The sequence below is a fragment of the Aethina tumida genome, chromosome 3 (genome assembly GCF_024364675.1).
Source record: "Aethina tumida isolate Nest 87 chromosome 3, icAetTumi1.1, whole genome shotgun sequence".
Classification (NCBI taxonomy): domain Eukaryota; kingdom Metazoa; phylum Arthropoda; class Insecta; order Coleoptera; family Nitidulidae; genus Aethina; species Aethina tumida.
In genome coordinates, this window is record NC_065437.1 from 36,158,723 (window position 1) to 36,185,494 (window position 26,772).

The window sequence follows — 26,772 nt, forward strand, 5'->3', positions numbered from 1 at the left end:
TAATACTTAGCAAGTCAAATTTAAATGACCAAACTTTGTTTATATGTTGGTAATGATTTAGTTCAATAGAATCAATTAATATCTTAATTAATTATTAAAATCTTAATTAATTAATAAATTTATTATTATTAAATGTAAATGTAAATGGTCGAACATTTTCATCTTACAATATTAGAAGATTAATTTTAAGAAAAGTCAGTAAAACAATTTCAATTGAACTTCGAAAGGACTATTTATCAATAGATTTTGAAAAAATTAATACGATTTTTATAAATAAAAAATATATTCACAAAAAATAAGAAATTAATATAAAAAATATGTTAAGCAAAGAGGAGGAGGATTTGAGGAGTTAATAATGTTAATACTCAGCAAATCAATTTTAAATGAACTAGAATATTAAAACTTTCATAAATTAACACGATTTTTATACAAAAAATATAGACAAAAAAAAAAAAATTATAAAGGATAAAGAAATTCGATAACGATTCATCACCAAGTATTTATTTCATCCAACAAAAACATTCTTCATATCACTTTATTCTTATAACAAAATAAAATACTAATTTTAATACTCAGGAAAAAAACATAACTGAACTTTAAATCAACAGATTTTTGTATATAAAATATCAACAAGAAAAAACAATACATACCAACGATTATGTTAAGTTAAGACTTCTGCCCAACTTTCCTAAGGGAGCTTAACTGTCTACTCTTGCAGGTCTCTACCGTCACTCTCGGTTCCAGAACCATCCTTGCTTAGCTGATTCCACTCAAGTACTATATGTATGCAACCATTAGTACTACTTGCGTTTCACATGAACACTCCGACATATTATATACACACTATCGTTCATAAGTAGAGCAACTTTAGAAATTTTTATTTATCTTGATAAAAGTGTACGTTTAAATATACATATGATTGTCAATTATGCACTATGTTTGATAAAAACAATACAACAATATAATTGTTTATTAGTGAGTTTAGTTAGGTAAAGTAGAACAACTTTAAAATAAAACAACCTTACATACATTTAGCCTTCTTTTATTTAATATCTAGTAGCATGCCAATTTTTTCTAATAATTTCCAAACACCTTTTCTTCATTGATTTTAGTAGCTCTTTTTGTATAGATCAATTTTTCACAAAATTTTTCCATTAGATTGATGTCTGGGTTTTGTGCTGGCCAAGGCATAACACGTACTCCTTAAGAAGCGAACCATTCTTTAACTAATTTAGACGTGTGTTTCGGATCGTTGTCGTGCTGGAAGGTTCATGGTTAAACTCATGTTACCTTCAGCCAATGGAAGCATATGATTTTACAGAATGTCATGGTAAACTAAACGATCTATTATCTCGTCTAACATAACCAGTGGGCCCATGCGAAATCTAGAAACCATAACGTCTCCACCATGCTTCACAGTTGGTCTAGTGTATTTGGGATTATACCTTTCATTAATTGGTCCTCTCACCTATGAAATGCCATCAGATTTAAATAATCGGAGTCGACTTTCATTGGAAAATTGTTTTCCATTGCCCATCTGACCAGTTCACATGTTGTCTTGCAAAAGGTAGTTTCACTGTTCTATAGTTTGCAGAATTGAAGGGCTTCTTTGCTGGTTTTCTACCATAGAGACCTGTCCAAAACTCTGTTAGTCTTGCGCTTTTTACTAATTTTCGTAACACCTTCTGTTAAAATTGGAAATCGTTTTCGAAATGATCGATTTGTTTAAATTGAAATATACTCCAATTTTACTCTGCTTTTCACCATTTCGGAACTTTTCTAAAAAATTTGTTGTTTAATTTGTATTGATAAATAGTCACTTCTTGGCTCAAAGCTGTAAGGAACGATGTCGAACACAGAAATAAATTGTAAAATCAATTATAAAAACTATGTAAATAAAGATATTCGTATATAAATTGAGGTACGCAATGTTTGGGCACTTATTAATCATAAAATTAATTTAAATTAAAAAGAATTGATCTTTTAATAGAATGATTATGTTTTTTGATTTCTTGCTCTACATATGAGCGATAGTGTAGTTAAATCGAAATAAAAGAGATTCTTTTCAACCATTACGATGTATCTCGGAATCAGTTTTGGACGTGTAGTTGAGAAAAGAAGTTTCACCCCATCGTCGGACCTTTCTGTTTAGATGCCGTGTAAGATGGGAAACAGAACCAAGTGAAATGAGATAAATTAAGTTTGCATAGTCCCGTAGTCTCCAGTCGACAGAGCGGCCGTTTCATTTGAATTTGTGATAATGTCGTGAGTAATGCAAGAGAGCGAGGCAGACATGTCCTTCGCGCGCGCCGCGGAAGGATTCATCGCTTTTTAGTTGCATTGTTTAGTTATACATATATCCGGATTCCCAGGACTGTAATCACTTTTTACGACGTGCCCGGCACATTCTTGGTCTGATTATTATTCATTAATGCGCTGTCAAATGTGTTTAACTGCCCGGGTCCTGCTCCTCTGAGATATTAACATGTTAATATCGAGGCTAGCCTCGCCATACTACTAATTATGTGGAATTCCGAACTTTGTTTGTCAGGAGCATATCCATACATATTTTAACGGCTTTGCCAACAACAATTTTTATACCTTTTAAATTTATTCTCAACTAAATTGTCACAATACTGTAGACCTAGTTTGGTGGGGGATTGACTAGAAGTGGTAGGAAAAAAATAGAAGCTAATTAATTACCGGCGCTTAATGAAGTGGTGGAGACAGCTGTATCGTGTTTTTAATTAAATTTCGAAATTAATATCGCCGAACGGGGCTGTATATCATCGGCAGCGTAGCACCACACATCGACAAAGCCTCATAGGAAGGTGAGGAGACGCACCCCCTGAGTGACGAGTAATTAGCCAAGGTGGTTGACGGTCGGCCGCCGAAGGTGTGGTTGATTTGTTATGGCTTCCGTCCGTCACTCACCTCGAAATATTGCGTTCGAGATAAAAACACGTCGTAAAGTTAGTTGCATACATTACGGCGCGGGCCTTATCAACTATCGGATGGGGTGTGACATCGTGCCACCATAAATAATCTTAATTAAGACAGGTGTAGGGAGGGTCTCGTGTAAAGTGTCCGGTGACATGTATTATATATGATCGACAATGTCCATTATAATTCGCTGCATTTGTTACATTTTTTTTTCGGTTTCACCACATTATTTTCATCAGGCTCCAAGGAAATGATTTAGGACCACGCTAAAACGCAACACGCTCACAAACATACATTCGAAATTAATCTCGTTAAACTTATATTAGGCAGTCTTAAAATATTGAGTTACCAGTTCATTGTTAGGCGGAACCAAATCAACGTCGAGTGATAAGGACAACTGGATGTAATTCTATCTTCCGCCATCTGTTGACTCGTGTTACTACGTGCATCGAAGTCCCCTGTAAATCAAAATTGCTCTATCTAATCTATGAAATAATGTTGGCATATTTCATTTCTAAATTTTTATACTTTATATTAGCATTGTATATGTTCTTGAAACCAATATCATCTAAAATTCGAAACATTCATGGTATTCCAAAACCACATGGGGTGCTAATTGAAGCGTTAATCTAGCCAGCGAGCATAATATAGGAAGGAGCACGTACGTGCGACACACCAATTTGACTATGTTATTAAGAATATGCGTGCCCAAAAGCCATGAATTATATCGGAAGATTGTCGTTGGTGACAAGCCGCTAATACGAGCTTTCCTTGCTCAATATTTCATAATCGAATTAAGGCGTCTACCTGCCTTTGCACTACGAGCATATTAATTAAACTGTTCACCTGACATTGTGTTAAGATTTCGCATAATTTATTTGATTAACTGTGTCCTTAGCTATTCCGTCGGCATTTCACTACATCTGCATACTAAGGACATAATTAAATTATATTAAATATACATACAATATGCTGTTGTTAATCAAAATTTGAACAATTTTACTATAAAGACTACTGAATGTGTCTTTTTGAAGTAGACTGATTAAATAAGTATAAAGAATATGAAAAGAAACTGAAGATACATTCAATTTATTCTGATAATGTTTATCAATATTTGTCAAAATGCTTTTTAGAATACTTATAATTTGTTTAATAACATAAAAGTAACACATCGTTTTAAATTTCTAAATCTTTTTATTTATCGTTATATAATTTTTGAATTGAATTTGTAGATTTCGATCTGCAGTAAGAATTTTATATTTTCCAATGAACGTGAGAAAGAGCCTTTATCAAATTCCCGTGTATATATATCGTCCGGTGCAATAATCCGACAAAATTAAATAAGCCCGTCGGATCGCATACATTTGCCTGTTTTTATTAAATTAAAACGAATAAAAAGGAACGGAACACAAAAAGCTGCACCGAACCCCAAATCCTTTGAGGTTGTTGAATCAATTTCGCAAAGCCCCGGAGATGCCTCATGGTGGAAGTGTTAGAATTCTGTTTATGTAACGCATCGCAAATTTACATTCGCTAGCGTGTGATACATACATGCCGCTTGATATCTTTTGCGGTAGAAGATGGTCCGCAGACCGTTTTCTTTTGCGGCCATCTTATAACATATTCAATACACGATAACGTAAACAAACATGGTAAATATTTGATAAATACACCGCACTGAGTGCGCAACAAGAAAGGGCCATTTTAAAACACCATAGGATATATCAGGGCCTTACTAATATTTCTTCGATAGTTTTCCTTTTCTTTGATCGGACTTCATAAATTATTGATCACAAGATTTAAATTTGCCGGACTACCGCTTCTGTTCAAGGAAAAAATAGGAAAATAAAGGAAAAGGGGAGATATTAGGAAATGTTAAATTTAGTAATAATTAGTTCATAAAAGTAGTTGAGGAATGAAAATAATATCACAATAACGTATATATAAACATAAAGGTAGGAACAGAAAAATAGATCCCAGAATAAATTAAATAAAAGTATTTATGGCAAATATGGAAAAAGAAAGGAAAGAATATGAAAGTTGTGGATGGAAAAGAAATTAAATAAAATGAAACAAGTAAGTAAATAAAGTCAGAAGAGAGATGTAAGTTAATAGAAAGGATTTCAGATTAAATTGGAAGGCGATAGATTCTCTTACAGAATATGGAAGTTTCAATATACATTTAAAACATATGAGCTAAAGGACACGATTAGAGTTTTCGGGTTAGGAAAAGAAGAAGAAGAAGAAGAAGAAGGGAGTATAGATCATATATAGTTCAGATGCGAAAGAGAAGGAAGAGAAGAAACCAGAACAAAACGACGAGAAAACACAGTGTAGTATATCTACGGGAATAATTATAGAAGAGGATAATAGGAATAAGGAAGATAGAATAACGTAACCCCAAAATTTGTCAGGATCGTTAAGTGGGTAAAAATGGATTTGGCTTTATAATCTAGAGATTAGGTAGAACTAGGCATGAATAATATTTTATTCATTTATATATTATATTCGCAAAAGATAAAAATAAAAAGTTAATATTACTACGTTGTATTCCCCATCTCATCAAAGCTTTTTGCTATAGCCACTGTTCGGAGACGGGTTTAAGTAAATTAGAAAACAAAGTTGTTCTCGCGTTCGATTACGAAATTTAAATAATTAATTAGCAATCGATAATCTTAAACGGGCGTTGCATTTAAGAGAAACAAACCGGAGCGTAACATCCCTCGGCGGGGCCGGATTCTAAGACGCGTTTCTCCAGGGTGTTTCGGGGCAGCTACGGCACCAGCCACTCATTACGTTGAGCTCCCCGTTTACGGATCCTCTTTCAATTAGAATGATCGAGAGCTCCGGAGTCTCGTTACTGGCCTTCGCACTTCATCACCGATTATGATGGATGAAGCAGCGGCGCATTAGTTGAAGGGATTCGGGTCGGCGCAGTTATGGAAAAATAAGCGACCGAAAGATTTTATAGCCGGTACATAAATCACAAGTAGCGATCCGGTTTCGTTGCTTCGAATGTGCAGTCTCTATATGGGATTGCAATATGATAATCTTCTTTCGTCTTTTTCGTTCAAGTCATCGTTTATCATTAGCCATTAAATCTAACATATGAAATTTTTCTCAAGATTTTGAAATTTATTAACAAAATACACACATTATTTAATTGAGTGGCAAAATGCACATTTTTGATTAGTTTTTTTATACAAATATATTATTAAAATAATATATAATTTGAAATATGGAAATAAATCTGCATATCAGTGTGTAACATAATAAATACAAATATTGGACATGTAACTATCATAAAACATTCATAAACATAATAAATAGACAAACAAACTGACAATTAAATAAATAAATCAATCAATATGTTAATATAGAGTTAAATTGCATATTAGAACGGTCATGATATGTTTATAACTAGTTGTAAAAATATACAGAATATTCAATTTTTTGGGATACCAGATCTCACTTTGATATACCGAGTGTCCTAAACGTTATACACAACCAAACTTATATGGAATCACCGAGTAATTACGGGATTCATAAGGAAAAAATATTTTTAAAATAAAAAGCTGTTTATCCGAATCAAATTTACTACAAAACTATAGACAAAATCATTAAAACAAATTTTATATGGAATAAATAACAAAAATGTGTATTTCTCAGATTTTAAGAAAAAGGGTTCTTGCTATTCTAATAATCAGCGTTGCCATCCCTAGCATCGATACAAGCCCGAATTCGACGTGGCATGCTTTCTGTTCAATTATTAATATCTTCTTGAGAAACATTTCCCCCTTTATCTAAAGCTGTCTGTGTTGCCAGAAATATTTTGACGAGTTTTAATTCTTCTTTCAATGTTATCCCATAAGTATTCAATGGGATTAACATCCGGCGAACAAGAAGGCCACTTTAATTTGGTCATTTGGTATTAATCAAAAAATCTTCAATTGTCCAGTTTTCATGTTCCAAACACCAACTTAAGTGGCCAACTACCTTCTGCTAAATAACAACTTTAGCCTGCACAAGTTGCATTTGAAGCTCGGCAAAAATGGTTCTAGTCTTCTGTAGTGACTCTTCCACTATTTCTCCTGTGCCTATTTTTTAGGGTTCCCAACTTCAGAAAGCTTGAATACGTTTTCGTTTTCCTGTGACATGCCTTGTTCTGAGAGAACAATAATTTTTCCCCATCTAGACGTCGGATAACCACATACAAGGCATTTTAAATAAAATTTGAGAAAAGATGTATGTATATACAGTATATACAAAATTAGACCTACTACTTAATAGTTGTTCTAACATATTTTAGATGATGAATTTCGAAAATATTAAATTTTGATTCGTCCGAAAATAGTACTGATTTCCAGTTTCTTACTGTTACGTTCCGATACTAATGAGCGATTCTTTTTTGGAAGATAGGTTTTTTTTTGCTGGACGTCCTCCTAGCAACCCTGCCTCCATTAACCGACGCTAAATTGTCCTCGAACTAATTTATTTATCTCTATTATTTCTAATAAACATTTTTGTGACGATCTAATATTCTAGAGGTTTGTCTGTTTCGTCCATCTCGTTTTCGATTCTCTACATTTCCATGAACCGAAACCTTTAATTATTTTTGATACCATTTGTTTTGATACGAGAAATTGTTCGCTTATATCTTTTTGAAATCTTGAATTTCTCTCCTACTTAACATGAAAAATATATGGAACATAAATGAACTAATATAAATGTAGTAGCGGGCATAAATAATTGCTTTATAATTTAGTTTTCAGACATATATTGTTACACCTAAAGAAAAACTTTCAGTAAATTTAAACACCCCAACTTTTTTATTTGGTGAACACTTATACATCTCTAACATTTGCCAATAAATAAAGAAATAATTCCTAAGAGCCTTGTTATTTTTGGATAAACTTTTGGGGTGCAACGTCAGTAACGTGCACACCGACAAACTAAACTTTTAAAACAAAAAACTTGGAAATGTCAAATTTCACGGAATAATCCCGTTTTCCGTTGCCGAATATCGAAACTGTTGGAGTGAGAATCCTGGGGGAAAGACGGTCGACACCAGTTTCTAGTGTTAACAATTCAGCAGTTTTATTTCTAGCTGTCGCACTAAAGTGTAATAAAATTCAATATCCTTCCCCTCTCTACTTACCTTGTTTAACAGCTTCTGTGAAAACTAACACTTCAATATTACAGCTGAATTATTCACCGACAGATTCTGTCTGAGGAAACAGATTTGACTTAATTAATCCAAAACTACAATTTGGTTCTTGGATACTTATTTCTAATTTTGTCTTATTTACATAAATAAATTTTAAAAATAATCAAAGACGCCCGACTGGAAAACAATAAACTGGTATATGAAGTCTTGTTGCAAAATTTTGACAAAATCACTCAATTCGTCAATTTATAATAAAAAATATTTATGTGTAACTTTAAATTAAATTAGTCATTTAATTTCGCCGTATATAACTTTTTATGGTACGTTAGATTCAGTTCAAAAATTCTTAAATACAATTTTCTCACATTTATAAACTTATTACACGAGAGTTAATAATGGATAAATAAAATATTGCAGATTAATAATTCGCGGTCGGCCCGAAGTCCCTAGACAAGTTTGTATTATTCATAAAGTTAGAGTAATACAAGTTGGGCCAAAATAAGGTTTTTAAAATTTCATGAGACCACTTCGGCGTGTTCATGTTTTAGGAAGGCCTCACCGCAGTCGTCACACATACTGTTTATAGACATCGGCCGGTCATATCAATAACATCCGGAATAAATGCCTTTACTGATTTGATTTCCGGCCGGTGTTTTAGTGTGGAGCGTCTTCCCAGGGAAATCAATTTTCGCTTCACGAATGACCAGATAAGTAATCAAATGGAAATATACGTCATATTAAAATACTAACTTAATTTTCTGCGCGACAACATCTGCGCTAATAGAATTTTATTGTCACAGTTTTTCATTTTTGAGGTAGGTTTTTGATAGGTTTATGCTACCTGTAAAACTTTAGTATCTGTGAATTTTACAATAGATGACCTCGGTGGGGCATTAATCCAATGAGGTGGGCACATTCATCCTAATGTACCTCATTGCATGACACATGGAATGAAAATTAAAGTGACCAACTACCATACGCAATGACATGCATCCCAAGTCAGAACTCCAGATGTTCAACGTAGAGACCTCTCCACAGGAAATTGTGTATTCAGTCTTTCTCTACGGTACCTTCCGGCATGTATCCGATCATCATGGACAAACAAAATTTGAACTCCTTTTCACTTATATGGAACCCAGATTTCTAAAATAGGCAATTATTCATATTAATGAAAGAATCTTTTGTGTCTGCATTATATGATTATAACTCACTCATACATAAATTGTACAAAAATAGCGCAGTGCCTGAGTATATAATATATAAATACGGTATTAATTAAATTAATATTAAATAAATTAAGATTTGCAAGAGGGATCCCCATAAAAGAAATTCCCGAACGTCCAATCAGTCTTGGCACAACCCCGGTATTTATTTGGGCCACGGCATGGCCACAACTCAACCATTTTCACTAGAATCATTAAAAGCCGTGAGATATAGATCCGGTTTTTGGGCAGTGCGGCAAAAGGCATTGTTAAGTAATAGGCTTAATTGGTGTTTTCCAGTTGCGCGTCCGACTCCCGATTCCGCTAACCGATGTTAAAGATGCCCCATTCATCTTGCCGGGGCATCGCGTCCTCCAGAGATCCCGCCAGCGGGAACGGTAGAGATCGGGGGATCTCCTCTCAGGGGCACTATGATTCTTCCGCGGAGGCCTCCCGACTTCGTTCACGGACTTGTTCCAATTCTTGTTCGTTTAATGTAACATTACGACACAATGGAATCGTTCACGTAAATTCACAAAACCATGTTTATTTTAGCGTTTTCGATTTCTCTTCGAAACGCTCTTGTGTGGGGGTTGCAACTTCTCGCCGGGTCGAGCCCCATTTCCCGAGTGTAATTAGAATATGCATGGGATCGACTCGGTTTAAATATTTGTTTCTATTTTGTTGTAATTTGATTCTCTTTCTTTATAATATCATCAAGGAATACTTTGTCCTATTGCTCTGTAGAAATTTAATAATTTTGTGATTTTTCCTCTGTAACCAACTATTTGGAAACTTGACTAGAAATGAAAATAATAAAAATAATTTTTATATCCTGAAAAGAACTATATAAATTTTATGTAATAATAATAAATATATATAGAGATTTCCGATATACATATATTATTTTTTGTAAAAGGGAGTACATAAAGTAAACACACGGTTAAAACTCTTGGACCTATTTTTGGGAATAAAATAGAATAACATGTTATAAAAAATTATACATAATTTGTTGCTTTATTACAAAGGTATTTAACATATCTTTTTATTTGGTTAAGTTTAACACTGGTAGAAAGAAATATAATAAGAAACTAGAATAAAAAAGTATTGAAATTTGTAAATTTGCAAAATAATGTACTTTAAAACACATAAATATTTTAATACATGGAGGAATACATTTCTCTGTTCTAAAATAGTGAATTAATCCATCGTGGCATTGAAAGAATTTAATTCCTGAGGAGTTGGCGGCTGTCACTTATCAAACCAAACCTGGACTCGACTGTTTGTCTGCCTGAGTTTTATCGTTGTATGTATATTAGAAAAATTGGTGCTTCAATAAAAATGTCTTTGGGTAATGTTGAGGGGGCAATTAAAAAATAGAATTTATTTGCAAATTTGATGAATCATTGACAATTATTTAATATTTCTATTCTTAAAACATTTTAATTACAAATTAGACAGAAAGTTCTTTTTGAATTATCATTTATTATACAATTAAAATGTTTTTGCCCAAAGTTGAGAATCTGATTCCCGAACAAAAGCAACAAAAACCACAAAACAATACGTCTTACTCCGTTACTGTCACATAATCTGTTTTTCCCTCACACACAGATTTGAATCCAACCGGAAGCATTGGGAAGCATTACAATTCGACCATTTTCCTTAAAGTGGAATTTCATTCGCAAGCTCTCCTTTCATTTTTACCATGCTCTACCATATTGCCATCGCCTAACAGCATCCTTCAATCCGTCTTCGTCGTATCCTCCAGCGTATTTTTCGCACCTGGTCGTCGTGTTCATCATAGAGTTAGTCTCTAGGTCGTTTTATCACGTCAGTACTCACTTTAAAACTTTCCTATTTTAACAATCCCGCTTGAGTCCCCAATTTGTGTGATTAATGTGGGACTTAAAGGAAATACGGAAAGTGTGGTTATGGCTTATATTAAGTACTAACGTGATCTCGAGCTCTTCTGGCATTTAAGTACACCCGGAAGTACCACATATATACAGTACCGAGCAAAAGAAGAACCTATTCATAATTTTATTATTATTATTATTATACACACCACTCTCTATACTTACACGTACGTCTTTAAAAGAAACACTCTGTACGAACTGAAGGATGTGGACATTTCTGTACATGTACGCCTGAGAGAGGACCACTTGTGTTTCGAAGAAAAACAGAAAAGCCTGTCTTGCGTTGGCCATTCAGAATCTAAGCTGGATTATTACCAAGTGGAATATAGTACTCTTTCTTGACGAAAGCAAGTTTAACTTGCTTTAATTTAGATGAGATATACGATGGGTGAGGCATCCAAGTAACACGATCCAAAATACTCGGATGGTACACTTAAACAAGGCGCAGGAAATGTGATGGTTTGGTGATGCTTTTCTGGTAGTGATCTTCTCTCTACATTAAAAATAAATGGAACTATGGATAGATACCAGTACTTAGAGACTCGCAGCAGTACTATTGTAACGGAGGAAAATATGTCAATTATATGGCGATTCCAACATGACAATGATCCAAAGTATATGGCAAAAATAGTAAAACAATGGTTCTAGGACAATGAGATTACAGTTTTGAAATGCCCACTACAGTCCAGATCTTAACCCCATTGAGAACCTTTGAGACGTCATGTGGATAAGGAAATTCGATCCAAACAAAAAGACAAATTCAAAAATTAGCAAGAATTATTTAGTGTAATTGTGTTAGCATGGAATTCAAGTACAAGCGATTACATTCAAAGATTATTGGCTCTATGAAAAAGATATGCTTAGAGGTTATAAACAATAAGGGATATGCCACCAAATATTAACTTAATTTAATAAAAAAATAAATTTGTTTCTTTACTTTTGCTCCTCCATATTTTTTATTTTGAATGAACTTATTAATATTGTTTAAAACTTACTTTTGTTTTTATAACAAAAAAGTTAAAAATAAAAATGTGTCTCTACTTTTGATATATAAAGTGAGTCGATATGATAACAATATATAAAACAAATTTATTTTCTTAAGGAAACCCGTAAGTTTTTCTATACTTAATTTTAATATTTAATTTCTAAAATAAAAGATGAAAGATAAAAACTAAAATTGTTTTCATGTTGACAATGTTTTATTATAAAGAAGTGCAGGCGAATGTAAATTTCATGGATTTTGTGGATTAGTATCCCCTATAAACAATCTATAAAACAAATTACAGGGGATACCATGTTTTGTTTGCCATAAATACACCTTATGAATAATTGATGGCATCTTTTAGGGGATCATTTTTTGTTTCCGAAATTGTGTGAGGGGTAATGCGAAATGTTTTAACCTGCTTTCCGTGTCTTGGTGCGTTCCACTACTTTACATCCATTTCCCGAACGTAACGTTACTTATGTCATTTTACGCATTATATCAATTTCAAAAAAATTGTTTCTTATGGATTTCGTGATGACGTTATTGTTTTGATGCCGTTACCCGGCATCAGTTCTCGTTAGGCTCATTTAATTTACAGGGGGGGGGGGGGCAGGGGGGACGTAAAATAATGCTTATAGAGCATACTTAAAAAAAGTAAATATTTATTAGCATGTGCAAAAATCCCGGAAAGATTTCTTCATGATAATTACGAGGTAATTTAAATATTTATCAGCAGAAACCTTAATTATGATCCCATTAGCACATAAATAATGAACGGTGTAATTGCTGGTCTCGCGGACTGAAACTTAATTTCGGACGAGAAATTCTTAGCGTCTGCAAATAAATTTGATATGACATGCCTAATGTATTCCAAAACAAGATTAGCGGCTTCCCGTATATTTTAAAAGCTTTGCATTTTTTAAAAATGGAGACTTCAACTTTAATTCCAAGTGACACGTATGAAGTCCCGTCCGCCGTTCCCAGTCAATCTAAATCTGAAGGGGTCTCGGGATTTTGCATAAAACATCGGAATACACTTAATCAACTGGATGTAATTGAGAGCACCGTCGAAGGTTCCACGTGATTTTTAGTGAAACCGTAAAATAAATGGTTAAAACAAAAATAAATTCTAACATGTCGTGAATTTTTATACGACTTAATGGCTTGTTTTTACGTCCGCATTTCATCCCTTAAATTTTTCAAAACGAATACAGAGCATTTTCGAATGATATTTATTCGTTTTGAATTTTTCTGCAACGGTCGCTAAAATTTATTGTTTAATTCGTTTATGCGGTTATGAATCAATAAAAATTTTGACGTTTTTATGATGGAGCCTGCGTTGCAAATGTACGTTAAGGGGTCAAACGTAGTTTATGATCATCCTCCATGGAGCCACACATCACGCTCAATTAATAGCAACGATAATCTTATTTAACGAGACCCAATTGCATCACGGCAATGTCATATGACTAATGGGTGTTCAATTGCGACATATGCATAGCTCCGAAGCAATTAACTACAATTGTGGAATTACCCCGTGCATCCAGCCCTACAAATTATGACCGTTAATTTTCAAATCAATAAAGTTCACATAACCGACCATCATTGTGTTTGCGTAATGCATTTAAACGTTGTCCACTGTGTGTGTGTGTGTGTGTGTGTATGTGTCTCTTTTAATTTTCTCGTTTGTGGATGGCACCGTTCACTGGTCATCAGTAACTAGAAGACCGTGTCTGCCAATAATTAGGTTACGGTGCGTTTTTATGCGCTACCAATTCCAAAATCCGGTTAAACCTATCAGACACAAAAAGTACTTATTTGAATTTAAACTAAACCGACATTTGATTGTTATAATTGATTTACGACGGTAATTAAACGAATTGTGGATTAATTAATTACATTCATTTTTATCATGAAACTCTCCCTTCAAACAGAAATTTTATCTACATCCACAACTGGCAACTAATTAACACTTTTCCTAGACGACCGTATAATCATGAGTATCTTAATTACATGCGTTAATTACCGGTAAGATTATTAATTATTTTGCTACATATTTCATTAACTAATTGAATACTTGTGTTTACGCAGCAACATGAAAACCATTTTAAAATTAAAGTAGCGTGTCAATGTGGACATTAAACAAATTAATAATGATACCTTCGCCCTAACCCTGTTTGTAGCTGATTCGATTCTAATACTTTATATAAAAAATATATTAATTAATTATACTAAAAATACACAATAACTTAAAAAATCATGACCATACTTTAACTATTATTGAAATTAGTATATAAATATACTAACTGTAAAAAAGGGCAAGTCAATCGGAAAAAGTATTGTCGGTTTTTTGTTATTTTTTCTTCGTTTCTTTAAGATATGTCAAACAAACGTGTACTTAATTTTTGTCACAATTTGTTTTATTATTAATTTATTCTAAACGTTTAACAAGCCTAGAGTACGAAAAAGAAATAATTTTAGGCAATTAAGCGAGTTTGATAGGAGTAGAATAGTGGGCCTTGTTTCGAGAAATAGTACGACGTTTGAACAGAAATGTGAGTATTGTAATACGATGTTGGCAGTCATGGATGGAGTGAAGAGGGCAGAAGAGGTAGTGCAAGAGCCACAAGACAATCGTCTTAGATTACTGGTACTAAAGGAGAGGAAGAGTTCAATGAATGAATGAATGAAATTTTTGCTGATAAAGGTAGACCAATTGGTATTCGATTTGTTCACCTTCGCGTAAGGTCGCCCAACAGTGATGTGACGAGTGGAATCACTGTGTTTAGTTATGAATCATGCTTTTGCTTGAGCATGCATGTGTTAGTAACACGGGAACGTAATATGTTATTTTAATCAATTATTATTCTGTAATAGATTAATATTTAAAAATGAATAAATTAATTATATATAGGCGTTTTTTTTACATTAATTAAATGATTTCTGCTTCTTAATGACTACACTATTTTTAGTGACGTAGTTAGTTTTATTTAATATATTATAATAAATATTAAATAATTATTTATGGTAAAATTAAATGTAAAATAAATTATATAATTATTAAAATAATTTTGATGTCAAACACAATCGGACTAATTAACTAAATTCTAAATTATTTAAAACAAATTGTGGTGTGTATGTATGTTATATGCATATTTCAAATACATAATTTATTTAATTTTATTATTAGAAATAATTATACAATTATAGAATAAGTAAATGCTAAAAATTAAAAAACCAATATATTTATAGAAACATTATTGCAGATATCATATTACTCATTTTGTTTGGACAATAAAATAAGAGTAAACATTTATTTTATTTCTAAAATGCGGAATATAATAATAAAGTATAAAAATACTGGTAAATGTTAAACATTAGTACTCAGAGAATGAGATAATTTTTTTTTATATTAAAGGTTTTTTTCATATTATTTAATTGAACTGATTTTAAAAATTAATATTCAAAAGATATTTTGATTAAAAACAAATATTCTGTAACTTTTTTACGTATCACTACTTCACCATTTGAGTTCTGTATTTTGTCATTATTATTCCACTTTAAAGGCAAATTCGTTTTGGCATAGTAAACATAACTGTTTTCAATATTTCATTAGAAATGTCCATTTTTATCCATACAACATACTATTTCCAATCTGATTCATAGATATATTTCCTATTGCGATTGTAGGTTCCGTTATATAATTATATTTAGCAAATTTCCAATCTTTACCTCATGATCTGAGAAAGTGATAGATTATTTAAAATTATTTTTGACACTGATAAATAAATGTACTCATTCTAAAATAATAAATTTAATATAATTTAATTATATCTGCATATAACTTATATTTATAACAAATCAATAAAAGTTTTATTTCAAATTTGAAGGACCAAATATTCCTTAAAATATCATTATTTTAATTTTAATTTATTAAGTGTATAAATGTAAAACAAAATTATTTTAGGACAATACAAATTGACGTTAATTTTATTATTCCTTAATAATAATTTGTGTGTGTGTGTGTGTGTGTGTGGTCCTATTAACACGTGAAAATTATGAGAGGAATTTTACGGTCACCTAAAATATTCACACTCGTAATCAAGTTATTTATTCGAATGTTTAAGGATTAATTTATGCAAATGGGCAAGCAATAAAAGTTGGCACGTGAAATATGGGCATTATCCTCACGCACACGGACAACGCATATTTTAACCGTTAGTGGCCTAAAAAAGAACGGCGTAGCAAAGAAGAGTCACGGTTAATTAAAATGTCTTTTGTGGAAAAGTGCTTTAATATTTAATAGTTAAAGGTTTGGGGTAAGTGCTTTAATTAATACAATAAGTTAATATGTTTTTACATTGTGGTGAATGCGCAGGTTTTAAATTAGTTTTCTACTAAAGAACGACTTGATGGCGACGATTCAACGTTGATGGCGATCGATACTTAATGAAAATGGAAGTGCAGAATGGAAGGATCGAATTAATATTATCGTATCGGTGTGAAACCGAGAATTAGCAACGAACCGATCGGGTGCGGACGTTCGGAGCGCAATAAAGGTAATATAAAGTGTGAGTAATAAAGCGGAATGGGGCCGAACGGAAACGGAATCGAAAACGGATGTGTTTCAAATGAAGTGTCTTCAAATTGAACATTTTCGCAGTAAAACTGCGATTTCGGCCATTGAGATGTACGCCGTGTTTAAGCCGACGATACCCTGGGGTGAGATTGCTCCTGTTGGCACGCATCACCATCTCCGTTTCTCCTTCACTCCAATTACTATTGAATAACATTTAAATTTGTCATTTGCCACACTCCAACACTAAAACCTCTTGTATTATTATTGTTGTAGTTAACCTCTAATGTCACATTACTTACTAAAACAAAATGATAAATGAAATAAATTTTAAAGTGTGTTTTATTTGAAAGAAAGGTAAGAATTAATGAAATTAAATTGAAAACTTAAAACAACTAAGTTTAAGAAAGCAATCATTATTGGAAATCTGTTAAAAAATCCTGAACAAAGTGAAAAAATAGATTTATATTTTTTTCTAAGGTGGTGGTACCGCGTACTATATTAATGTGAGAGTAAGGTATAGATCTTTGTCACTAAACTTATCATTTCAGAACTACATAGTGTATTATAAAAACATCGAGGATGAATAAGATTAGTGATACAGCTTATGGATAGGTGAAATGCTTCATATTACTCCTGAATCATCCCATGCTGATTCAGGAATAACATCATCATCATCTTTTTAATGAAGTTCAGTGTAACGTTGTTTTTTAGTAATCTATAATAATAATTCAGACAATCTCAATTATTATAATAGAAAAGAGGGGCAAAAACAGATTAAATAAGGCAGATCATTAAATTGGTTGTATCTAAAAGACATATTTGTTTTTCTAATTTTATTACTTAGTCACGTCGGGAAAAAATAAAAACCTAAATTTAAAAAAGAATAGTTCTAAATGACCAATCTAATAGAATTCAAATGTCAAAAGAAGATGAAGATAACCAATTGTAAGATAAGAGACAAAGTAATAAGTAAAAAGGGTCAATAAAATTGATTGTAACTGAAAATATTTATAGACACATTTGTTTTTTTTTATTTTATTACCGTCACATTAGGAATCATAATCTAAATCGATAAGTGGTATTTTCAGAATACATATTATACTACTAAATTAATAATTGAAAAAGAAAACTCTCTTAATAGAATAAAACAGTAACGAATGCTTTCAAAGATTTTCAAATGTAGTTAGAAAATACTAAAATAGTATTAAGAAATTAATAAATAACTAAAAGATTAATAGAGTTCAAAAGGGCCAACTAATTGGATTCAAACCTGAACGAAAAAACATCCAATACTCCAAAATTCAATCCACAATTCTCATTCTCTTCCGCATCAATTTAATGTACTCTATCGACACGTTGCTAAAGGGAGATGAAGATAAGAAGAAGAAGTCTTCACAAATGTAAGGTAAGGTAAGGGAATCAAAGGAAGAAGAAAAAAATGAAAGGCAACAAATTTCATTTTAAGTAAAAAAGTATTTTTACATAGATATTCGTTTTCTTTAAGACCTAATAGACATTACATGACTAGAAACTTATAACGTGTAATTGTGGGCAAAAATCGCATTCACAATTATAGAAGCCTGGTCCCGACGATACGTACACGGTATATGTGAAATCTGATAGACACCGCGGCCTCTCAATCCGAAGTCAATTTGATTTTCAGAGTTCCGCCTCTCATGGGAATCTAATCTGGTCTAAGCTCGACCTGCAAGTGGCCACGATATGATGCGGCGAGTTAGCAGCAGCAAAACTCAATATTCAGCGGACTGGAAACCTTATTAAGGTTGCCACTCAGACGGAACTGGATATGTCATATCGTATGCAGATGGGTCCGTGGTTACAACTCGGCCGCCCACGGCCCACGTAATTAAGCGTCTTGCCGGCCTTATTTGCGAGCTCCGCTCACCCCTACGGGAATCCTCCGCGATCTTCTAATTCCCATTTACGACTGATGTGATCTGATTTTAACTTGGGCATCGATGCACAATTTTCCACTTGCAGATCTTTGATCTCGCCACCGACGGATGTCTGGGTTTTGCATCTAAATCAACTGCTTTTATACTGCATAAATAAATACGTTCGTTGCATTTTCGCATGAACTTGTTTTGGGCGTGGAAAACAGAGAGGCGGAACAAGTTTATTTGCTCGGGTCATGTGTAGTTAATGGCAATCAAGAGACAGACACTAATCAATAGAAACTAATTGTTCAGATTGTGTTCGTAGTGCATCCGAGACTAGGAGACAGACATTCGAATGATTAGCAACGTTGTCAGTCATTCCCCGAGTGGCGTCAACCCAGCGCTTCGTGTCAACCCAAATTGCATAATTAGATTGTGTCTGTCTCTCGGAATGCCCTCGTGATAGATATCATTAGAACAATTATAAACCCCTCCAGATTAAGTCTGTGACTTTCAGACAGATCATTTAATTAGGCGGAATCGTGCTATTTGTACTAAGGATCAGCTATGGATCAACCGCGAACCAAGGAACTTACACGCCACACTTATTAGCTAGACAAACAGACAAAAATTCATGTTTAACGCCGCCAGCGTTTACTATTCTTTTTCCTAATTATGACACGGCTGTGTTTGCATTTAATTATGTGACGGAAAAACCTGGTGCCAATCCCAGTGGGGTCTTTTTCGACGCCCCGAAAAAGTTCCCTTAATGTTATTTCAGAAATTGTCCATTTAAGTACTTCCATACTTATAAGAAAGCATGTTGCAATTTTAATAAATATTTTGTTTTGGTACGTGAGTGAGTTTCACCTTAGATGTCATTGTACGATAATTCTACAAGGGGATTCGTGCATGCGGTTAATCATAGAGTGGATTGGACATATTTGGCAAAGATTATAATGCAGGACAGGAAAAGTAAACAATTTTTCATCGAAGTTGTCACATTTCGGCAAAATGGGCACTATTGGACGTTTACCGACCAACTTGATTGATATGTCCCCGGTGGTTTCTTTCAAAACAGAGAAATGACAAATGTTTTAAAAATATAAAAACTTTTACATGACAAAAGTTTCGGTGAAAAATTACGGAGGATTGAATTTGCGTTCGATGTGTGGCTTTACACTGGCTTGTTTCGGCAAGTTAGAAAGTTAAGTCCGGTGGGATTGCATCTACTGGGCAAACATCACAGGGAGCTATAGAAAGAAGAGTACGGGGGGCGGAAGGTTGTGGCTGCTCGGGAATGGACAAACGTGAAAGAAGCGAAACTCAACGAATACATCGGCTTTCCATGTGTGTACCTATCATTTTGCATGAGTGAATTTATTTTATTTGCCGTCCAGAATGTGTATTCTGTGGATTTACCACTGTTCACAATGTGTGATTTCACTTTGGGTCCCGTTCCCATATGTTTATTCTCGTTTCTTTCTTGCCGTCCCCGCACTTTACATATTACATCAAAGTTTGAAAACTTAATTGTTCTTATTATTGCGGACCTTCCCCTGGAGAAATGTCGACGGCAAATTAAAAATTAAAACTTAATTTTCGTTTGTGACATTTTTCTAATTGTAAGCTAACATACTTCATTATTTAAACTATAGGTTCAACAACCATAATTATACTATACTTTTACAATAGTCTACCCATGCGATTACTTACAACTGATGAAAATTACACATATATGTCGGCTTCAAAAAATTATTTGAATCCCTTTCTCGTCCACTACATTCGCCTGATTTGGAATTTAAAGGTTTGGACCAATCGGGGGAATACAACAGATAGTAAAACCATCACATATATCGAATTGAAAATTATACAGTATTGTATACAGTAATTTGTGTCCTGAATATTATGTTCAAAAAAATGTATATTAAAAATTAACTTTCCTTCATAAATTTAAGAATTACATAGTTAAAATTATTTGTTTTGGGTTGGCAAAAAGTAGTGTTATGTTATGTTATTTAAAGTTTTATTACTACAAATAATTTGTAATTAGTATTTTAATTAATTCTACACTAATATATTGTAAAATTCCCATTATTAAGAATAACTTCCAAACACCTTTTTTTCATGGAAAGTAACATATGGTCAATAATATTTGCATCCATATTTTGCCAGGAATCTTGCAGAACCGTGAATAAATCTTGCTGATTACTATACTCTTTGACTAATTTTGTTGTTCACTATCTCCTATAAGTTTTCAATGGAGTTTAAATCGGGAAATTGACAAGGCCAGTTCATAACATTAATTATTTTCCTTAAAAGCCACTGCTTCAAATATTTTGAAGTGTTCTTCGGGTCTTGTTGGAAAAAAAAGTTTTAGTGGCATATTTTTATCTGAATAAGGCACCATGTTCTTACTAAACCAGTTTACTTTCGGGTATACTGTAAAAGTAAAAATTATTGAGGATTTTGTAGAGATTAGTAAAAAGTTGCTCTACTTTTTGCCAGCTGAATATTTAGTTGTTTGAATTGTAGCTAACAGAATTAATTTTAATACAAGAAATATCCTCCGATATGTTTGCATACGGTCAATTTATATAATTTTAAAGTTGCTCTACTTTCTACCAATATTGCATATTGAGTGAACAATATTTTCTTAATTTTAATCCTTACAATATTATAATTCTTACAATATACTTGTAAAAGCCAATTACTTTTATTACAAGCTTCGTAATGAATTTTTGAAAGTTCTGAAAAGGGTGTAATTTAATTTTTTTGTTATAAATTTGAGACAACATAAGATGAACACAAATATTCTATGATTTATCGACACGAATACGAAAGCAAATCCTGTAGAAAATGAATAAATTGAATCTTATGGAAAAATTGTTTTTTAAATGAATTCGATCCATTTATATGTGAGCAGCGTATGGTGTGGGCGGCGGCGGGGGATCACGGAACGATAATAATTCATTTCGTGTTGCCGTGCGTTCCCTCTGCGAGAGTGCTAAGCCCGTCTGAAAGTTTTCTTGGATGAGAGGCTGGCAGGTCAGGTCCGGCACCGATGATTTATGGAAAATATTACGGACAGGTCGGTGGGTGTGGGGTGGTTTGTTACAACGAAACTAACGAATTCATTCAGTCCCGACGGACACGACGGACCAATGGAACGCCTCATCGATACCATTAGGGAATGGGACCGCGGTCACTTCTGCAATGCGAAATTTATTTCGAATTGTTCGGACTTTTTCTTGTATGACGTTAAAAATGGCCTGGACGGCGAATAAAACATGTGTCAGACGGACGAAACATTTATAACGGACGGGCGGGATCGATGTATTTGTATTCCGAAGGTGCAAACGGTGGGGACGTCGCCCTTCCAAGATTGCCCATCAAAATTACCATCGATGTCTTCAATAATAATGGAAACGTGATTGTTTTAGCACATGGGCGTAACAAATCGAATAGTCAAAAATATGGCAACGATAAATAGTGGATGTCCGGTCGAACTCTTTGTATTCCCACGTTGTTATCGATGGGATTCCCCGGCGGCCCCGCCGAAATCCTGATTGAAATCGGAAATCGCCACGTCCGTTTCCGTTGCGGTTTCTAATTCATCTCGGGTCGAAAGGAGCGTTGTTGTACCAGAACAGTGGAAATCCACTCGTGGCGCATACATTTTGTATGACGACACCTTAGCCTTATTACTTTCAGCTCGCGGCCGTTGCACCACTTCAATTTTCCGACGGCGATGCCCGTTCTGTAAATAATCCGGCGGGTTTTTCAGAAATGTGGACTGGGGCGCATCCAAAATTTAAAATCACTTACTCCGAATTAAAGTTTGAATTGTTCTTTGTCTAGTAATTTGTAAATTTCAAAGGAACGATTTATTTAGTAATTGTGCTCCCCATGATGATGTGTATATCATCATCATGCAATTTAATTAATCATAACGATTTATTAAATTGCAAATAATCCATATGAAACATGCATTTTAATGCTGTTTATTTGATATTTAACACGCGAAGTCATGAAAATTGTAGTTTATGCACTCTTATTCATAAAATTTTAACGAGCGACACGTAAATAGATCATGTCAACTAATTGCAGTACACATTACGTTTTGATGGAGACAAGATAACCTGTATTTTAATAATTACTGTTTATTTATCATCATCAGACCTTTGTCAACATGAAATTTCAAAAGTATAACTTTATATATTGTCTACCATTAAATTTAATTTTGAATGTATGGATAAATGTTATTGTCTTCTTTAAGTATCAAGTATTATTCACAAAATTGGTACTGACTTTGTGTAAATTCCTTTCATTTTTAATTCAAGCAATAATTATGGTTGATCTACCATCAGACCTTTCTCAATATAATTTTTTTTAAGTATACCTTCTCGTAATCTCCTCCAATATTTGTAACTTTTGATGTAAACTTCGTTTTGATCTTGTGTTAAAATTTATAGCAAATTCCTTCCATTTAAAATTTCGAAAGTATCACTTTATATATTATAAAAAATTGCTGCTGTTTCTATACCTATCTATCTTAATAATAATCGAAATAAGAACCCTTTAAAACAATCTATTTTTGCCAACAAGATACCGGTGCAATAGAACTCCGCTTCTGGAAGCGACGAAGTATGTTTTCTGCGTCATTTTGATTTTTAGAACATTCCTCGTGTAGGACGTTGTCGAAATGTTGAAATATGACGGATGACGCAGATAATTGTACCTCAGTTCAATTTCTGCAATGTTAGTTGTTCGACGTATAAGCGAGTAATGTCACGAAGACAAATTTATGCATTCGGATTCGGTCTCTTTCTGGCGCTGCTTGAAATGTAACAAGAAAATTGCACTAATTTACAATTTGTCTTTCCATAAATAGTCAAATTATTTTAAATAATAAACGAGTTTACGTTTAGATAAAGCGAAACACGTGCTTTAAAAGTGTATTTCATCTCACATCAATAAGATGAAAATATAACCAATTATTCATCAAAAAGAATCCAAATAACAAAAAATGCAATAACTTCTTTGACAACCTAATACATATACTAACACCCAGAACACGGATATTTTCATAAAATATGATAAACAAGTAGATACTCATTGAAATATCTCAAATAAGCATGTTTAAATTTGTTTTATTTAATAATTTATATTGTACTAAACGTTTAACATGCCTAGAGTATGAAGAAGAAATAATTTTAGCTAATTAAGCGAGTTTGATAGAAATAGAATAGTGGGCCTGGATGAAGCAGAAATAGCTCAGCGTTTGAACAGAAATATGTGTATTGTAATACGATGTTGGCAGTCATGGATGGAGTGAAGAGGGAGAAGAGGTAGAGCAAGAGGTTCCGGAAGACTCAGAGCTATCACAGAGCCACAAGTCCGTCGTCTTGGATTATTGGTACTAAAAGATAAGATGAGTTCAATGCAGATGATTACTGATGAATTTTTTACCAATGAAAGTGTTAGTAAATCGGAGAGTGATCCTCGCTTTGCTGTGGTGTCATATTCATACACATAACACGTATTTAATGTTAGGGTATGCTATTGCTTATGGTAACAGGTCCTGGACTAATTTTTCAGCGAGGTAATACCCGTTCACATATTGCAACTGATGTTCTAGAAATTTAGTTCTGTTCGTTGGTCGTTCTTATCTGCTTAGCGATTTTGGTGTTTTTGACCACTGGTATCTATATTTTATCAAGCTTCAATGTTTTTTATTTTCCATTGAAGTTGTTTCCGTGTTTATGAATTTCAATTACTTCCCTAATTATTCTGTTGTGATATCCAGTTGTTGAGGCCAGCAATTGTGTATCTTGGAATTTTATCTTATGATTTCCATCTAACAGTGCATGTTCAGCTACACCAGACTCGTCTGATTGTTCTAGTTTACAGTTTCATTTGTATTCCTTAATTCTAGTAACTATTGAACGTTTTGTTGTATCGATGTATACAAAAGCATGGTATGCCGTATATCCCAGAAGTTGTTTGATGGTCTCCCCTATCTTTGGCAGATCTGAGACTATGTTGAATCTTCCTTGTTGATATAAAAACAGTATGGATATTGTTTTAATAAGATTTTTCAAATTCTACTGGTAACTTTACATATATATGGGAAAAAAGCTTTACCAATTGTGGGCTCACTAAGTAAATCTTTATTAGTATGTGGTCTCATTGTATGTCTTATTTCTGAACGTTTGTATCCGTTGTCCTGCAGTGTTGTTATGTTAAAAGTTTAGATGTTTTAGAAACTGATCTTGTTTTTATTGTCCATGTTTCTATATCACGAAAGTATCATCATCATCGTAACGATACCAAACAGAAAGTTTGTGTTTCGAAGTCTCAATCGCTTCAAACTTTTCCATAAAGAAATTGGCGATCACTGGACTAAGAGGACTTCAGTCTGTTCGTAAAATTTGTTGTTCCAAACGCAATAGCTTTCAGTAAGACACGTACGGAAAAGAACCACTATATTTGGAGGGAATATTTCTGATATCATGTTTAAGGATTCATTGACTCGAACTTTAATGAAACATGACGCTACGTCGAAACTGACCATGCTCTTGTGGGAAAGCATTCATCGGTACTACAAAACGTTTAATAGTTACTAGGATTAAGGAATACAAACGAAACTGCATCCTAGGACAATCAGACAAGTCTGCTGTAGTTGAACATGCACTGTTAGATGGAAATTATAAGATAAATTTCCAAGATACACAATTGCTTGACTCAACAACTGAATATCATAACAATTCCAACAAACGTCGACCAATAAACCCGAACAACTATAGATATGGAAATAATGGCCATGTAAGACTCCACCTTTACATTTAATATTTTTTTTTTAATTTTTTATCAATTATTCTGTAATAGGTTGACATTTTTCTAAAAAAAAAAAATTGAATAAATCAATTATTGTTTATCCATTAGTACTAAACCTTAGTTGAAAGTACAACTTTGTATATTTTCCACTATTTCATAGCTGAAATTTTGATCTAGTTTTCTTTATGAACCAACTGTTATTCATAAAAATTAGCTTTGACCTTGTGCGAAAAATTATCGCAAATTCCATCCATTTCTACATGACTCAAGTTTTTTGCTTATTCGTTCTGAAAATACCAATCCGATTCATAAAAAATAATTATTTCCCGAAATGGCAAATAATGATTAGTATAATAAAGCAAGTCATTGATTTATAACCTGATTGTTTTTGAAAAGAAACATGAATGAATCGCTGGTACATAAATCTCGATTCAGGCAAACAGCGTCGTATTTCGCGAGCCGTTTTTTGTAATACCTGTAGCCAAAGTAATTGCTCTCCGGACTGGTCCATATTGATTTATGCCCGTGCATAAAAAACCACGAACATGGCTTTTCTTTTCGGTGCCATTCCGTCGCGTAGTGGTAACATCTCTGTTGAGTGGCGGAGTGCACAATAGTTTTAACAACAAAAGACGTTGTGCCGTGAGCGTCGTCAACCTGTCCTCTATGTTCGTCTCGTCTTGTCAGCATGTCCCTAGGGCCTGTACCATTGCAGCCGCCGCCTCGGATGACGGAATAACTTTACTCGCAACACCTACAGCACGACGAGTGAAACGCGCCTCTACTTACCGAAAGAGCTTTCTTTTGCACCTTCTGCTCCTTCTTCCTTCTGCCCGTCATTGTTTGATTTTCGCGCTGACAATACGCCTATTTTACATTCTGTCCGGAATCGGATTTCAAGCTCCCTTTTAAATAAACTTTATCTATGGAGATACACTGAATTTTATTTACGCCACTTTTACATTATCCCATTGTTGCGACCATGACTATTTCTTTAGGGTGTTTATTCTATACTCATCTCTGTATAATCACAGCCAATTTACGAATTTTATTCGATACTAAACATTAGACTGATTGTTAGGAAAAGTTTTTTTTTAATTGCCTCAAAACGACCTTAGATTTTTTCCAGATGACGAAACATCTTTTCATGAAGTCAATTAGTTGAAATTTATCACTGAAATAGTATTAATAACGATGTTCCACTGTCAGTACTTTTCAAATGTCGAAAAAATTATAAGTAAA

The 26,772-nt window shown here is 33.4% G+C and overlaps 2 long non-coding RNA genes across 2 annotated transcripts; both read right to left on the bottom strand.

The window, feature by feature from the left end:
- Nucleotides 1-1,030: 1,030 nt before the first annotated feature.
- On the bottom strand, nucleotides 1,031-1,709 carry LOC126264897 (uncharacterized). The gene is made up of 2 exons (XR_007547495.1): nucleotides 1,446-1,709; nucleotides 1,031-1,385 (listed from the first exon to the last, which is right to left on the bottom strand). It is a non-coding gene; the product is annotated as an uncharacterized LOC126264897 (long non-coding RNA).
- An 8,656-nt stretch (nucleotides 1,710-10,365) lies between these two features.
- Nucleotides 10,366-26,402, bottom strand: LOC109598693 (uncharacterized). The gene is made up of 3 exons (XR_007547491.1): nucleotides 26,006-26,402; nucleotides 11,394-11,721; nucleotides 10,366-11,340 (listed from the first exon to the last, which is right to left on the bottom strand). It is a non-coding gene; the product is annotated as an uncharacterized LOC109598693 (long non-coding RNA).
- Nucleotides 26,403-26,772: the final 370 nt, after the last annotated feature.